This window comes from Erpetoichthys calabaricus, chromosome 3 (assembly GCF_900747795.2).
Source record: "Erpetoichthys calabaricus chromosome 3, fErpCal1.3, whole genome shotgun sequence".
NCBI classification, from domain to species: domain Eukaryota; kingdom Metazoa; phylum Chordata; class Cladistia; order Polypteriformes; family Polypteridae; genus Erpetoichthys; species Erpetoichthys calabaricus.
Window position 1 is genome coordinate 94,623,171 of NC_041396.2, and position 18,881 is coordinate 94,642,051.

Consider the following 18,881-nt stretch of genomic DNA (forward strand, 5'->3'; position numbering starts at 1 on the left):
GAAGAATATCAGTTAGATTAACAAAAAGTCATAGATCGAAAGATAACAGTATAGAAGAACATAATAAATAAGTAAAATTATATGAATAAAGTAGAATTAAGTGTTAAGGTGCAATAGTGTAGTAATTATTGTGCAAAACCAAAGTTAGACTGGTGCATAGTTAAATGAGGCAGTTTGTTTGTTTGCGCTACTGCGATCTTTACTTTTTTATATTTTCTAATTTTCCTACTTTCATATCCTTTAACTTTCTCCACATGTGTAGAGCGCCAACGTTTTTTTTTTTTTGTTTTTTTTTTGAGCCTTTCTAATTTCCCTGGTTTCATAGTCTCTAACCTGCTCTGCATGTGTTTAGCGCCAACGTGTGTAAACATCTCTATGAAGTTCTACTTTGTCATTTTACTCACTGTCATTTATTTAAGAGCCGGATTGGACATGCTTTTTTTTCAATTCCACTTGTTCCGGGCTGATAATTACTTTCCTTATTTTCTGAATTTGCACCTCGATTATTCTTTTTTGCTCTTTTTTCTGTCCAGCGCATTTGAGTCTCTTTTTTCAGTGCTTTTCTTTCTTCTTCGTTTAATCGTCGATGTTTCATTTCTACCCTATTCATTTCATTTCTACCGTATTGACCTTATACACTTTATATGCACTGAGAGCCCTATAGCTGTGTGTGCTGCATGACTGCCTTTACACTACTGATTTGTTTTTTTTGATATTGCTTGTAAGTAGGGTGTGTCTTGCAAGACTCTCGTTCTATATTCCTGTGAGACGCACCGTGGCAGGTCTCTTTCATCTCGCAGGTCTTTAAATTATCTTCCGAGAAAAATCACGTATCGTAGACTATCAGGACAGGGGACAGGATTTCTTTTTATAATAGAGAGATATTCATAATACACCTAATAATACACATACTATGCATAATATGACTAATAATATGCATAATACGCCTAATAATATGCAAAATAACCTAATAACACACATAATATGCATAATACGCCTAATAATACGCATACTACGCCTAATAATATGCATACTATTCATAATACACCTAATAATATGCATAATATGCATAATATGCCTAATAATATGCATATTAATAATATGCATAATACGCCTAATACACCTAATAATACGCCTAAAAATATGCATACTATGCACAATACACTTAATAATATGCACAATACGCCTAAAATATGCATAATACCCTAATAATACACATAATATGCATAAACGCCTAATAATACACATAATACGCCTAATAATATGCATACTATTCATTATACGCCTAATGATATGCATAATATGCCTAATAATATTCATAATACTCCTAATAATACACATAATACACCTAATAATACGCATAATATGCCTAATAATATGCATAATATGCCTAATAATATGCATAATACACCTAATAATGCACATACTATGCATAATACGCCTAATAATATGCATAATTCACCTAATAATACGCACAATACACCCAAAAATATGCATAATATGCAGAATACCCTAATAATACACATACTATGCATAATACGCCTAATAATATGCATAATTCACCTAATAATACGCACAATACACCCAAAAATATGCATAATATGCATAATACCCTAATAATACACATAATATGCATAATACGCCTAATAATATGCATACTATTCATTATATGCCTAATGATATGCATAATATGCCTAATAATATTCATAATACTCCTAATAATACACATAATATGCCTAATAATATGCATAATACCCACAATACGCCTGCATAATGCCTCACTGGGACTGCCAAGTCAGAACTTTTCTTTCTTTCTTTCTTTCTTTCTTTCTTTCTTGGCATTCTGGTGTGTGTTCACACTAAAGTGTGTGTGTTTATATTTATTTATTTATTACTAGGGGGCTGCTCGCTTCACTCGCTACAAATCAGCAGACTCCAGCATAGCCACACCACGGAGCCTCTGCACCAGCCATCGGGCCTGCTCCCTTCTCTAGTTCAACAGGGCTGATATTGCCCACCCTGTCTTCTCAATTAGAATTACCTTGCACTAAACTGTTCTTGTTTTTTCCTAAATACCTAAGCACTTATCCCTTCACCTTTACAAGTGCTTTTACTTCACTTTTTCACAATGACAACATACCAAGCAAGGTAAACCAGGCCATTCTCGCCTCATTTGCAACCTACCTCCAACATTGACCTGGTCAGCCTTTGAGATTTCTTCTAGTGGGCCATGCCTAAGACACCCCTCCTCCAGAAGGCATCATAACTACATGACTGGACCTCTTCAACTAGATGCACTCAATCAAGAGAATCACTAGATCTCCTCTGAGATGTCTCACCCTATCACAAAACGTGAGTCGAGCAACCTTACACAGAATTTTTGCAGCCAAAATTTGTATCGTTTGGGTAGAGCTTCTGACTGTAGGGCAAGGATGGAGATGCAGAGTAACAAGCAAATCAAGTGATTGTCATGAACAAACAAGACCTGAAGGATCGTCAAACTATTTCTCCATTTTTTTTAAATTTTGTTATTTTAGAGGCATTTTGAATTCAGTGGAGTTTCCCTGCATATTAACGCACCTATATCAATAGCCTAGAAGCTTCTGAAAGCCTTTAGAGCAGGGGTCTCCAACACGTCACTCGCAAGCTACCGGTAGTTCACAACCCCTTTCCAAGTAGCTTGCCAAAGGGTTAATGAATCCTACATAAATTTGATAACCTGATTAGTCAAATTAGGGGTGGGCGATCTTTACAAAAAATCATATCACAATCCTTTTAACACAAAATCACGATCCACAATCTGAATTGCAATCTATCTTGTCAATGTGACATACACTTAAGAGAATATCTGGACTCAAACTCATCAAGACCTAAGTAACACTTTATTTTAAATATCAAACAAAGTTGAATTCAATTGTTCTCTCGTTCGTTAGCTAAGCGGAGTTAAGGAACACGCCCTGAAGATGGCGAGTGAGTGAGGAAGGCCCCTTCCCCTCAGCCCGCTGTGTGTTTCTTGGATTTGAGCAAATAAATCGGTACCACAAGCGAACTATGATACATAGCGAAATGAGAGAAGTCACAAAGTCAACCAGAATGTTCAAGCAAATTATAGAAAAAAACCTGATCTAAATCCGTTAAGTAGTTCTCTCGTGAAAAGCAGACACACATACAGAGAGACATTGGATTTTATATATTATTAAACCTTCAAAACAATGTGCAGTGAAAGTCTCAACAGCATTCTCAGCAATTCTGGAGCTTAGTAGAGCCAGATAACTATAAGCATCTTCACCAAGCAGCTCTGAAAATGTCTGCTTTGTTTGGCTCTACGTATCTCTGAGTCTGCCTTTTCTGACATGAATGTCATGAAATCAAAGTTCAGAACAAGACTGACAGCTGAACATTTAAATGACTCCATAAGAGTGAACCTACAAGTGGCTCCACTCCACCCTACACCTGTCTGTCTTGTTGACTCCATGTAGTGCCAGTCATCTCACTAACTAAAAAACACATCACACATGCAACTGGACATGTGAATACTCTTGTGACGTGAAACAGTGACATGGAACAAAATGACAAATGAACAAGTCATATCTGTGTATTTGGAATTGCATTGTTTTGTTTTGACAGCGTTCATGTTTTAATTCAATAGTGTGAGATACACTAGAAAATGCATAGACATACAAAATGCACTTGCAGGTGAACTAAAAAAAATTTTGTGATGTTTTAATGCAAAATGTGAGTTGTGGACACCAACATTTTGTAAATGTTCAGGCAAAACAAGCTTACTCAGTTTGGGTTGAAATAAGCTATGAGAAGAAACGTTAGAAAACATGAGTAGCTCTCGGCCATTTTCATTTTATAAAAGTAGCTCTCAGGGGAAAAAAGATTGGAGACCCCTGCCTTAGAGAAAAAGTATTTTTAGTTCCAAGCTAGTTATGCAAAGCTTCATCACTTCACCATCACCTGCAATGTGATTTCTTCTTTTATGACTCTACTGACAGTAAGAATGATGGTTACTGGCCCGTTTCTCATGGTTGGTTGATGATCTTCTCAGGTGCCTTGTAACCATCCTAGGTTTTGAACATCAATGTCTACTAGTACACACTTCACAAGGTAAAGCATTTCCTCCGTATATAAATGTGTGAAATTCAGCTCCTTTAACACCTTCTGACCACAAAAGTCACACAATACGTCTTTATTCATCTTCAGTGCAAACTGATAGACAAGCAGCTCCCGGTCACGACAAAGTAATGCTCATACTGACTGTAAGTTCAAGAGCAGCAGGGTACCAACCCACCTGATTAAATGTTACAGTGCTGCAAAGTTCAGCAAAATGTCACAAAAAGGCTTGTACTGTAAATAAGAAAATGTTGATTTACTGTGGTAGTAGAGTGGCTGGGATGATGCCTCATAGCTCTAGGAGACAGAAATGAAGAAAACCAGGATACAGCCCTGCTATATCGCGGTTCAGCTATCACGCCCCCGATACATCGCAGATTTATTAATACTATTATTAATACTAGGGCCTCTGCCACCTGCTCGCTTCTCTCGCCCACCCCCGGGTTTAGTTTACCGGATAAACAATTTAAAGAGATTGTTATTTTCATGGGAATTGTTACATATGCATTATTTTCATTTTCACTTAAAAGCCTGTACAGCAGCTGTCCTTTTGCCACTTCGCATCTCTGCTGCTCGCTTTGTGAAGGGGGGGAAGCTGAATGCATGCTAAGCAGAAGTGGACTTTGTGCTGCTTCTGCCAAGATGCTTGTTCTGCTTGTCGCTCTGTGCGTTCTGAAGGGGGGGGAGGGGGGGGTGAGGGCTGAACGTACGCTAAAGAGAGGTGCTCGGATCATCTGCTGGGTTTCTGCAGCTACTGCTGGCAAGCTGCGTGTTCTGCTTGTCATTGTTTTAAGAACTGGGAGCATCTGACGTTTGTCTGCCAAAAGCATTCCAACAACTGCTAGGTTAGATGTCAGTGAACTTGTTTTACATTGTTTGTAAGTAGGGCGTGTCGTCAAAGTGTCTGTCCGAGATGATCTGGTCTCGATCGCTTCGCTCAAACCCGCCCCCCACACTCCCCGGAGGCGCGCTAGGCTTCTGCCACTTCGCGTTGTGATGGAGGGCTTGGGGAGGGCTGAATGCACGCTAAGGAGAAGCTGACTTTGTGCTGCTTCTGCCAAGATGCTTGTCGCTCTTCCAGTCAATCATTTAAAAGCCTGTACAGCAGCTGTTCTCACTGTTCCGTCTCACTGCCTTGTCTTGCCTGACATTACATGAATTGCCTGATGCTCTGTGCAAGAGAGGACAGAGCCGACTATACTTCCTTAGCAGGCTGGCGTCCTTCAACATCTGCAATAAGATGCTGCAGATGTTCTATCAGACGGTTGTGGCGAGTGCCCTCTTCTATGCCGTGGTGTGCTGGGGAGGCAGCATTAAGAAAGAAGACGCCTCACGCCTGGACAAACTGGTGAGGAAGGCAGGCTCTATGGTAGGCACGGAGCTGGACAGTTTGACATCTGTGGCAGAGCAACGGCTCCTATCAATTATGGAGAATCCACTGCATCCACTAAACAGTGTCATCTCCAGACAGAAGAGCAGCTTCAGAGACAGACTGCTGTCACTGTCCTGCTCCACTGACAGACTGAGGAGATCGTTCCTCCCCCAAACTATGCGACTCTTCAATTCCACCCGGTGGGGTAAACGTTAACATTATTCAAAGTTATTGTCTGTTTTTACCTGCATTTTTATTATTCTTTAATTTAATATTGTTTTTGTATCAGTTTGCTGCTGTTGGAGTATGTGAATGTCCCCTTGGGGTTAATAAAGTATCTATCTATCTATCTATCTATCTATCTATCTATCATTAAAATGTTTTATAATAGAGATGTTACTCATATCCTTAGCCCGACATCCACATATCATATGTGTTTACAAAGTGTGTTTTAATAAGTTTACATGTGTTTAAAGCATGTGAGAGGGATATTTTAAAGTTAAACTATAAAAAAAATATTTATTTATATGGTCTTTCTATCGTGGATTTTCACCTATCGCTGATGGGTCTGGAACATAACTTCCGCGATAGGAGAGAGAGAAACCCCCACGGAAATAATAAATGAGTGCAAACTTCACAGAGATGATAACTGGGACAGGATCTGAACGCGCTCTCATGTAACACCGAGACAATAGCACTAACCTGTGTGCTACCACGTAGATATGGAGGCATATCCTTTTCAACTTTTTTCTGGAGTCTGAACTTAGGCATCACAATCTTATTCTGGGTCTACTGTTTGCTTATTTGCAAAATAAACCAAGAACCTAAACACATTTTAGCGTAATTCACTGTTTATTCCATTCAGAGTTGAGGTCCTCACTGCTTCATGTTGAGAATGAGCTACACCAGCAATGTCTGTCCCATGGTACTTTGCATTTGATCCAGAGAGACTCTTAAGTCCCATTGGATGAATACTTTCTTCATCCCTGCCTGAAAATACTGAGAAGAAGTCATGCATGAATGTACAGCTAAGAACTTTTAAAAAGTTTTTTTTTTATTCCCTTCTTATATTATCATTAAGGTGCCAACACAGCTTGTTGACTTTCATAATAAAGTTTTTTTTGTCTGAGAAGCACTGTAAACTGCAGTACTTTATATAGACAACAAGCAAATTAATGTCTGCACCAAAAACGGACTCTATCAAAGTCTTAGAGTGGCCTGCTATACAAGTCATCACCGTCATAGAACTTTCAATAATCTTCACTGCTTGCATTGTCATGAAAATACAAGGTAAGAAGGCTGTGGAAGATCCCTGATATTCATTTACCTGGAGCAACGTTTTCATAGAAATGTCAGCACAGAAAAGTTGGTTGTTGCATCGTTTACAAAAACAGCCAAAACCTATGCTCATTAATCATCCTAATTTTGGAAATTACTTTATATACACAAACCCAGCTGATAAATAAGTGTTACCTTGTCTACCAACATCCTGCAACCAAGTGCATTGTCTCAGTAGTGTTGTTATGCACAGCTTACCTCATTGTCGACTACACCTCACAATTGTGCAGCAGAGAATAACAACTCACTGTATTCTGTGCTTCACATGTCTTTACATATTTATATAATTTGTCTCTCCATATTTTATATAGTGGGTATAGAAAAGAATCACCCCCATCAAAATATCCCCATTTTATTTGCTTTACAGCCTCCAATGCAACCTATAACATCCAAGTGAAAGATATCACAGCTACAATTCAGAAGACTTTTAAAAAATAAAAAACAAGAAATACTGAGATTAATAAAGGATCACCCCCCCTCCTGAACAATACAGTATTTGTAAACTCAATCAGATGTAAGTAACCACCATTTCCATTGCAGGCTATGGTTACGGGCTTCCACCTGTGATCAATTGTAATCAGTGTAAAATGTAATGTCATAAAAACAGCTGTTCCTGGAGCATTCCCTTGCTTGGTAGTGCAACTGAGAGCAAACAACTGACTATGGGTGGCAAGCCACTTTCAAAAGATCTCAGGCATAGAGTTGTGGACAGACATAAGGAAAGAGATGGATACAAAAAAATCTCAAAGGCTTTATCAATCCCAAGGAGCACAGTAAAGTCCATAATAAAGAAGTGGCAAGTGTTTGGTACTACTAGGACCCTCCCTGGATCCGGCCATCCCTCCAAACTGGATGGAAGAGCAAGGAGGAAACTGGTAAGAGAGGCTACCAAGAGGCCAATGGCCACTTTGAAGGAGTTACAAGTTCTTATGGCAAAGAGTGGTCATTGTGTGCATGTGACAACAATATCACAAGCGCTCCACAATTGTGGCTTGTTCAGGAGGGTCACAAGGAAAAAGCCACTTCTCAAGAAAGGCCACATTAAGGCTCGTTTGAGCTTTGCCAGAACGCACCTTGAAGATTCTGATGCCAAGTGGAAAAAGGTCTTATGGTCAGATGAGACCAAAATCGAACTATGTGGTCTCAATATCAAAAGGTACAAGTGGTGAAAATGTAATGCAGCTCACCATCCACAACACACCATACCTACAGTAAAGCATGGAGGTGACAGCATCCTGCTGTGGGGTTTGTTCTCTGCCGCTGGACCTGGGGCTCTCGTTAGGGTAGAAGGAAAAATGGATGCGGCAAATTACCATCAAATTCTTGAGGAAAACCTGCTACCCTCTGCCAGAAAGTTGAAGATGGGCAGAATGTTCACATTTCAACACGACAACAACCCAAAGCACACAGCAAAATTGACCACACAGTGGCTGAAGAAGAAAAAAGTGAATGTCCTTGTGTGGCCCAGTCAGAGCCCAGACCTAAATCCCATTGAAAATATGTGGAAAGATTTGAAGATAGCAGTCCAACAACACTCACCATCCAATTTGACCGAACTTGAACAGTTCTGTAAAGAAGAGTGGGCAAATACTGCTCAATCTAGATGTGCAAAGCTGATAGAGAAGTATCCCAACAAACTCAAGGCTGTCATTAAAGCAAAAGGAGCTTCAACAAAATATTGACATTGGTGGGGATGATCCTTTATTCATTTTTTTATAATTTTTCTGAACTGTAGCTGTGATATCTTTCACTTGGATGTTATAGACTGCATTGAGTAAGTAAAGCTGGGAAGAAATATTTTTTGTGTGTGATTTCATTTTAGGCTGTAAAGCAAAAAAAAAGGGAATATTTCAAAGGTGGTGATTCTTTTCTATATTCACTCTCTGTGTGTGTGTATATATATATATATATATATACACACACACACACACACACACACACACACACAATAGATTCAGAAAGAATTTAGACTCCTTCACTTTTTCACATTTTGCTGTGTTCTACTCTTGTACTAATATCACATCCTTCAATATCCCAGAATGAAAAAGCAAAAACAAGATACGAAAAATTCTTGCAAATTAATCTCTCCATAACAATAAAATAATAAGACTTTTTGGAAGATTTCGAGACAAGACTTTTAGGAAGATTTTTTCAAGTCGCGCAAGTTGAGACCTTGGCCAAGAGATTTTTTCAAGTCATGCCTTCCTCTCAAACATTTTCAACTATGCATATGGTAATCGCACCTGTCATTCGTGTGAATGCTTTTGACTGGTACAGTTTTTGCTCTCTCAGCTCTTATAAATTTTAACGTTTTCCTCACTTTAAGTTCCCAATTAAAGAACACGTATTATGTCTAAATTTTATTGAAGAATTTCATCACAAAGGGCTATCAACAGACAAAATGAGTGCACAGGCAATCCTAGCACTGAGAAACAATGAAGTCAAATGAATTAACACCAAAAATGACGATCGATTACACAGCAAATTGGTTAAATGCGTATCAATAGACTATGCTGAAACAATTGGTGCTGATCATGCGGAAGATGAAAACATCAACTTACAATATCCCGAAGAATAACTACAACCATTAACACCATCCGGTCTTCATTCGCACGAATTACTGCAGAAAGAAGGATGTATCCAATAAAGGTACTGTAGTACATCTTCCGTGGATAACATTACACAACAAAGGAGATCTTGAAATGCCATTTGTATTAAAACGTTAACAGTTTCCTGTTAGAATAGCTTTTGCAAAGACAATTAACAAATCTCAGAGCCAAACATTCGAAATAGTCATTTTATTTAATAGAGAAAAAGAACCCAGCCACAGTGGATGCACAAACCAGTGTGTTTCTTTGCGCCGGTCCCAAGCCCGGATAAATGAGGAGGGTTACGTCAGGAAGGGCATCCGGTGTACAATTTTGCCAAATCAGTATGCGGACAACAATACAAATATCCATACCGGATCGGTCGAGCCCCGGGTTAACAACGACCACCACCAGTACTGTTAGCCAACAGGGTGCTGGCGGAAATTGGGCTACTGTTGGCTGAAGAAGAAGAGGGGGGGAGACGTGTCCGGAGGCAGGAGGAGAGGAGGAAAGTAAAGAGAGTGGAACTGAGGGTATGAACTTTGAATGTTAGCAGTATGACTGGTAAGGGGAGAGAGTTAGCAGATATGATGGAGAGAAGGAGGGTTGATATATTGTGCATGCAAGAGACTAAATGGAAGGGGAGTAAGGCCAGGTGGATTGGAGGTGGATTCAAATTGTTCTATTATATTGTGGATGGGAGGAGAAATGGGGTAGGAGTTATTCTGAAGGAACAGTATGTCAAGAGTGTTTTGGAGGTGAGATGAGTGTCAGGCAGAGTAATGATTATGAAGCTGGAAATTGGAGGTGTGATGATGAATGTTGTTAGTGCATATGCACCACAAGTTGGGTGTGCAATGTGTGAGAAAGAAGATTTTAGGATTGAGTTGGATGAAGTGATGAACAGCGTACCCAAGGGACAGAAAGTGGTGATTGGAGCGGATTTCAATGGACATGTTGGTGAAGGGAACAGAGCAGACGAGGAGGTGATGGGTAGGTATGGTGTCAAGGAGAGGAATGAAGAAGGTCAGAGGATAGTGGATTTTGCCAAAAGGATGGACATGGCTGTGGTGAATATGTATTTTAAGAAGAGGGAGGAACATAGGGTTACGTACAAGAGTGGAGGAAGATGCACACAGGTAGATTACATCCTATGTAGAAGAGTTGATCTGAAGGAGATTGAAGGCTGCAAAGTGGTGGCAGGGAAAAGTGTAGTTAAGCAGCATAGGTTGGTGGTCTGTAGGATGACAATGGAGATCAAGAAGAGGAAGAGAGTGAGGGCAGAGCCAAGGATCAAATGGTGCAAGTTGAAAAAGGAAGACTGCAAGGTTGAGTTTAGGGAGGAGGTGAGACAGGCACTGGGTGGCAGTGAAGAGTTACAAGACAGCTGGGAAACTACAGCAGATGTAGTAAGGGTGACAGCAAGAAGGGTGCTTGGTGTGACATCTGGAAAGAGGAAGGAGGAAAAGAAAACCTGGTGGTGGAATGAGGAAATACAGGAGAATATACAGAGGAAGAGGATGGCAAAGAAGAAGTGGGATAGTCAGAGAGATGGAGAAAGTAGACAAGAGTACAAGGAGATAAGGCGCAAGGTGAAGAGATGGGTGGCGAAGGCTAAAGAAAAGGTGTATGATGAGTTGTATGAGAGGTTGGACACTAAGGAGGGAGAAAAGGACCTGTACCGATTGGCTAGACAGAGGGACCGAGCTGGGAAAGATGTGCAGCAGGTTAGGGTGATAAAGGATAAAGATGGAAACATACTCACAAGCGAGGAGAGTGTGTTGAGCAGATGGAAAGAGTACTTTGAGAGACTTAAGAATGAAGAGAACGAGAGAGAGAAGAGGTTTGTTGATGTGGAGGTAGTGACTCAGGAAGTACAACGGATTAGCAAGGAGGAAGCAAGGACAGCTATGAAGAGGATGAAAAATGGAAAGGCCATTGGTCCAGATGACATACCTATGGAAGCATGGAGGTGTTTAGGAGAGATGGCTGTGGAGTTTTTAACCAGATTGTTTAATGGAATCTTGGAAAGTGAGAGGATGCCTGAGGAGTGAAGTGTACTGGTGCCGATATTTAAGAATAAGGGGGATGTGCAGGGCTGCAGTAACTATAGGGGAATAAAATTGATGAGCCACAGCATGAAGTTATGGGAAGCGTAGTGAAAGCTAGGTTAAGAAGTGAGGTGATGATTAGTGAGCAGCAGTATGGTTTCATGCCAAGAAAAAGCACCACAGATGCAATGTTTGCTCTGAGGAGGTTGATGGAGAAGTTTAGAGAAGGCCAGAAGGAGTTGCATTGTGTCTTTGTGGACCTGGAGAAAGCATATGACAGGGTGCCTCGAGAGGAGCTGTGGTATTGTATGAAGAAGTCGGGAGTGGCAGAGAAGTACGTAAGAGTTGTACAGGATATGTACGAGGGAAGCGTGACAGTGGTGAGGTCTGCGGTAGGAGTGACGGATGCATTCAAGTTGGAGGTGGGATTACATCAGGGATCGGCTCTGAGCCCTTTTTTATTTGCAATGGTGATGGACAGGTTGACAGACGAGATTAGACAGGAGTCCCCGTGGACTATGATGTTTGCTGATGACATTGTGATCTGTAGTGATATTAGGGAGCAGGTTGAAGAGACCCTGCAGAGATGGAGATATGCTCTAGAGAGGAGAGGAATGAAGGTCAGTATGAACAAGACAGAATACATGTCTGTAAATGAGAGGGAGGTCAGTGGAATGGTGAGGATGCAGGGAGTAGAGTTGGCGAAGGTGGATGAGTTTAAATACTTGGGATGAACAGAACAGAGTAATGGGGATTGTGGAAGAGAGGTGAAAAAAGTGCATGCAGGGTGGAATGGGTGGAGAAGAGTGTGAGGAGTAATTTGTGACAGACGGGTATCAGCAAGAGTGAAAGGGAAGGTCTACAGGACTGTAGTGAGACCAGCTACAGTGGTGTGAAAAACTATTTGCCCCCTTCCTGATTTCTTATTCTTTTGCATGTTTGTCACACAAAATGTTTCTGATCATCAAACACATTTAACCATTAGTCAAATATAACACAAGTAAACACAAAATGCAGTTTGTAAATGGTGGTTTTTATTATTTAGGGAGAAAAAAAAATCCAAACCTACATGGCCCTGTGTGAAAAAGTAATTGCCCCCTGAACCTAATAACTGGTTGGGCCACCCTTAGCAGCAATAACTGCAATCAAGCGTTTGCGATAACTTGCAATGAGTCTTTTACAGCGCTCTGGAGGAATTTTGGCCCACTCATCTTTGCAAAATTATTGTAATTCAGCTTTATTTGAGGGTTTTCTAGCATGAACCGCCTTTTTAAGGTCATGCCATAGCATCTCAATTGGATTCAGGTCAGGACTTTGACTAGGCCACTCCAAAGTCTTCATTTTGTTTTTCTTCAGCCATTCAGAGGTGGATTTGCTGGTGTGTTTTGGGTCATTGTCCTGTTGCAGCACCCAAGATCGCTTCAGCTTGAGTTGACGAACAGATGGCCGGACATTCTCCTTCAGGATTTTTTGGTAGACAGTAGAATTCATGGTTCCATCTATCACAGTAAGCCTTCCAGGTCCTGAAGCAGCAAAACAACCCCAGACCATCACACTACCACCACCATATTTTACTGTTGGTATGATGTTCTTTTTCTGAAATGCTGTGTTCCTTTTACGCCAGATGTAACGGGACATTTGCCTTCCAAAAAGTTCAACTTTTGTCTCATCAGTCCACAAGGTATTTTCCCAAAAGTCTTGGCAATCATTGAGATGTTTCTTAGCAAAATTGAGACGAGCCCTAATGTTCTTTTTGCTTAACAGTGGTTTGCGTCTTGGAAATCTGCCATGCAGGCCGTTTTTGCCCAGTCTCTTTCTTATGGTGGAGTCGTGAACACTGACCTTAATTGAGGCAAGTGAGGCCTGCAGTTCTTTAGACGTTGTCCTGGGGTCTTTTGTGACCTCTCGGATGAGTCGTCTCTGCGCTCTTGGGGTAATTTTGGTCAGCCGGCCACTCCTGGGAAGGTTCACCACTGTTCCATGTTTTTGCCATTTGTGGATAATGGCTCTCACTGTGGTTCGCTGGAGTCCCAAAGCTTTAGAAATGGCTTTATAACCTTTACCATACTGATAGATCTCAATTACTTTTGTTCTCATTTGTTCCTGAATTTCTTTGGATCTTGGCATGATGTCTAGCTTTTGAGGTGCCTTTGGTCTACTTCTCTGTGTCAGGCAGCTCCTATTTAAGTGATTTCTTGATTGAAACAGGTGTGGCTACGGAAATTGAACTCAGGTGTGATACACCACAGTTAGGTTATTTTTTAACAAGGGGGCAATTACTTTTTCACACAGGGCCATGTAGGTTTGGATTTTTTTTCTCCCTAAATAATAAAAACCATCATTTACAAACTGCATTTTGTGTTTACTTGTGTTATATTTGACTAATGGTTAAATGTGTTTGATGATCAGAAACATTTTGTGTGACAAACATGCAAAAGAATAAGAAATCAGGAAGGGGGCAAATAGTTTTTCACACCACTGTATGTTATATGGGTTGGAGACGGTGGCACTGACCAGAAAGCAGGAGATAGCATCTTTAACTCTGCTACCTCCAGCTCTAAGATTTCCACTGGGTGTGACAAGGATGGATAGGATTAGAAATGAGTACATTAGAGGGTCGGCTCAAGTTGGACGGTTGGGAGACAAAGTCAGAGAGGCGAGATTGCGTTGGTTTGGACATGTGCAGAGGAGAGATGTTGGGTATATTGGGAGAAGGATGCTAAGGATAGGGCTGCCAAGGAAGAGGAAAACAGGAAAGCCTAAGCAAAGGTTTATGGATGTGGTGAGAGAGGACATGCAGGTGATGGGTGTAACAGTACAAGATGCAGAGGACAGAAAGATATGGAAGAAGATGATCCGCTGTGGCATCCCCTTACGGGAGCAGCCAAAAGAAGAAGATTTAATAGAGGGAAAGAAACGAAATTCAATCACGGGCAGTTATACGTTGAGTTTTCACGATGAAAGTCCAAACACAGAGTCAAAATTCAATGCGATATTGACAAATATTTAATTCAAAAAATTGTTTTTACTGAAGTTTTACAGTAAAAGTGTAAGTTTAAAAAGTATTTCCATGTTAATTTCAAAGCCAAGCAGAACAAAATCGTATTACACAACAAATAACTCTAACGCAACATGAAACATAATTTACTTTCAAATTATTATGTTTTACTCTTTTTTAATATGGTTAATTACTCACTGTAATGTAAAATAGTTCTATTATGCATATGTTACAATTCCCATGAAAATAAAAATCTTTTTAAACTGTACAACCGGATCCCCATACGCTAGTGACAGAATCGCAAAGAGGCTAGTGTGTAGCGCAGGCACGGGGTTGGCAAGCAAACCGAACAGGGGGCAAAGTTTAAAAAAATTTAAAAAAACCACATTTTCATAAGTATTCAGACCCTTTGCTATCTTTGCTATGACACTTGAAATGTGTCTGAAGTGCATCCCGTTTCATTATTCTTGGCTGAGATATTTCTGCACCATGTTTAGGGTTCACCTGTGGTCAGTTCAATTGACTGGACACGATAAAGGAAAAAAAGAAATTGATCTATAGAAGGTTCCACAGCTGACAATGTGTATTAATTAATTAATGTCTGTCTGTATACCTGCATTGTTATCACTATTTAATGTAATATTGTTTTTTATTAGTATGCTGCTGCTGAAGTATGTGAATTTCCCCTTGAAATTAATAAAGTATCTATCTATTATATAGTGCCTTTTATCCATCTATCTATCTATTAATTAGTCCACAAACCCAGCCATGAGGTTGAAGAAATTTCCTGCCAAGCTTACAGACAGGATCGTGTTGAGGCACAGATCAGGTAAAACCTATAAAAAGGTTTTGCAGCATTGAAGGCTCCCAAGAGCACAGTGACTTCCATAATTCTGAAATGGATGAAGTTTGAAACAATCACAACTCTTCCTAGAGCCAACTGCCTGGCCAAACTGAGCAATTAAGAGAGTAAAGGGCAAGGGTAAGAGAGGTAACCAAGAACCTAATGGTCACTCTGTCTGAACTCCAGAGAACCTGTGTAGAGTTTGGAGAAATTTCCAGAAGGACAACAACTGAAACACTCCGCTACCCTGAACTTTACGGCAGAATGGCCAGATGACACATGAAAGCCCACTTTGAGTTTGCAACAAACGCACTTAAAGGAATCTCAGACTATGAGAAAAAAGATTATCTAGTCTGATGAAACCAAGATTGAACTGTTCGGCCTCAACTCAAAGATTGTTAGGTCTGAAGGAAACCAGGCTCCACTCATCATCTATGTAATTTCATTCCCACGGTGAAACACGGTGGTGAAATCATGCTGTAGTGTTATTTCTCAGCAATGGAGATTAGACAGGGTTGAAAGAAAGCTGAACAGTACAAAGTGCAGAGATATCCTTAATGAAACACTGCTCCAGAATGCTCTGGACCTCACAACGGGTCAAAGATTCACCTTGCAAAAGGACAAGGACCCTAAGCACAAGGCAAAGACAACTCTGTGAATGTTCTGTGCACATGAACTTGAACCCAATCAAACAATCCTGGAGAAAACTGAAAATACAGTCTCCATCCAAGCTAACAGCATGAGAGAATCTGCCCAGAACAATAGCAGAAAAACACCAAATCCAATTGTGCAAAGCTTCACTCCAGGCAGGAATCGCTGCCAAAGGTACTTTAACAAAGTAATTTTCTTTTTTTTAATACATTCTGCAAAAAAAAAAAAAAATCTAAAATGCAGTTTTCATTTTAAGGTATTGAGTGCAGCGTGATTGATTTTATTAATCCCATGGTGTTGGGGGGGTTTGTGTGTGAATTTAAATGGTTTTAAAACCAGGCAGCAACAGGGGTCTGAATACTTTTGTAATACACTATTCATACACACACACTATAGATAAACTTCTCCAAAAAAAAGTTAGCTGCTACATGAAGAAAGTATGACTACGCACAAAACTAGAAGAGAAAAGAAACAGGGATATTGAAACATCCACCTGCTGGCAACTTTCTGCAAGGAGTGGAAGAGTGCAAACAGCAACAGGAAAAAAACGAAGTTCTAAAATAATCACCATGTTCAAGAAAGAGTGAGCCCCAGCATGTCACAGTGCACACAAGTGGAGAAACGGATGCAGACATAACACAAAAAAGAACCAGTTTGAAACCTGACAAAGACCACGTTTTGCTTTTGTCGATTGTGAACAGAGAAAGTTACTATAACAATTTTTCAAGAAATCCTATTTGGAAATGAAACCGTATTAAAAAGTAACTAAAACTTTAATGAATTTGTTTGCTTCTCAGTGCTTTTTTTCTTTATAAAAAAAAAAAAAAAAAAAAAAAAAAAAAAAACACATCTTGGGGTTAAGTCAGTAAAAGAAGTGGGCTTTAGTAGTAATTGTGATTAAAAGAACATTTTCTACAAATTTACAACAAATCTAAGAAAAACAAATTCAATCAGGAGCAGCAGATTATCTAGAAATGAGTAGACAAATTTCAACTTCTGTGTTATCGTCACCCGTCCATAATTTCTAATATTGCAATTTCTAAAGCAACCTTGACATAACACTAAATATAAAAGCACTTTTATCAATATATATGAGGAGGCAAAGCAAGATTGAAACTCCAGGGTCAGTAGTATTCATTCTAGGTTATAAAGAACTGCACCATTTTAAGGACTGGCTGAAATATTCGCTTTTGTTGCCTATATTTTATTGAAATCATTTCTTTATAAAGACATTTTCTTTTTGCAGAATTTAAAATAACTATAAGTGTGTGTTGCTTTGTTAACTGAAGACGTATTCATGAATTTCACTTCACAAAAGCCTATTCCATTTATTAGATGTTTGTTAAGAGCTCTTTCAGTTAATGGAATTAAGATAAAAGAGGTGGGCAAATCAGGACAGATGTATGAAAAAGTACTTCTGCGTGGTGCATTGTTAGCACACCTGAATGTTAACATCAGTCACATATTGCCTTTGAAAAGCTTTAGAATTAAAACCATGCAACCTGAAGCTGTATGGCTCCACTGGAGTTCATGTCACAAGAATGGTGAACTTTGATATTAGAAGTTTGTCAAAAGAGAGGAGACTGTTCAGTCCATCAGGTTTGATTGCAATACACGGAGAACAACCTAGAAAGGCTATCCAGATAAAGACTTTTTGCTGCTTTACCTTGTACACAGTTCATAACCTGCACTTTAAAGACAGAAGTCAGTATGTTGTGCACTGCAGCAGGCATTTCCAGAAGTCCTCAAAAGCTAGTATAATAGTACTCAACACTCATAGCTATGCTTTTCTGAATTAGAGAACACAATAATAATAATTCATTACATTTATACAGCGCATTTCTCAGTACTCAAAGCGCTATCCACACAGGGAGGAACCGGGAAGCGAACCCACAATTTTCCACAGTCTCCTTACTGCAAAGCAGCAGTACTACCACTGCGCCACCTGTGAGGACATGGCATGAAGCACCCACACAAATCAGAATTTTGTTTAAGGGTAACATTTTCCAATGGCAAAACATTGCACACTTTAAAATATACATGAAACTAAACAGAGGGAGATAAAATTATTTACAGTATAAGAGCAATTCCCAAACTAATCAGATAATCCTTATGGGGGGGAAAAAAAATTAACATTCAGTAATTTCAGCTGATTAACACATAAAACATTTTCTGTGCCTGCAAGTAGCAGTGAATAACGAGGTTCTTTCTTTGTGTATCCATTATATTTTTGCATTCCAGATTACATTTAATTACTGTTACGGTAACAGGAGATGAATGCACTGAATGACATCTCTCCAAAAAAATACTGGTGGACATCTTAATAATTAAAATATAAAGGCAATTTTTTTTCCAAATGTGCTATCCTTACCTCTCTGATGGCAAAACAAAAAAATATGTACATGTACACTGTGTGCACAATTATCAGGCCAGTTGCTTTAATATGGAACAAGCACAGTGCTATCAGTCAATCCAAAATTAATAAACCTTCAAGTTTTACAAAGGAAATGCAAGTATGAATATTCTCTGGGGAATACATCCATCCATCCATTCTCCAACCCGCTGAATCCGAACACAGGATCACAGGGGTCTGCTGGAGCCAATCCCAGCCAACACAGGGCACAAGGCAGGAACCAATCCCGGGCAGGGTGCCAACCCACCGCAGGACACACACAAACACACCCACACACCAAGCACACACTAGGGCCAATTTAGAATCGCCAATCCACCTAACCTGCATGTCTTTGGACTGTGGGAGGAAACCGGAGCGCCCGGAAGAAACCCACACAGACACGGGAAGAACATGCAAACTCCACGCAGGGAGGACCCGGGAAGCGAACCCAGGTCCCCAGGTCTCCCAACTGCGAGGCAGCAGCGTTACCCACTGCGCCACCGTGCCGCCTGGGGAATACATGTATGT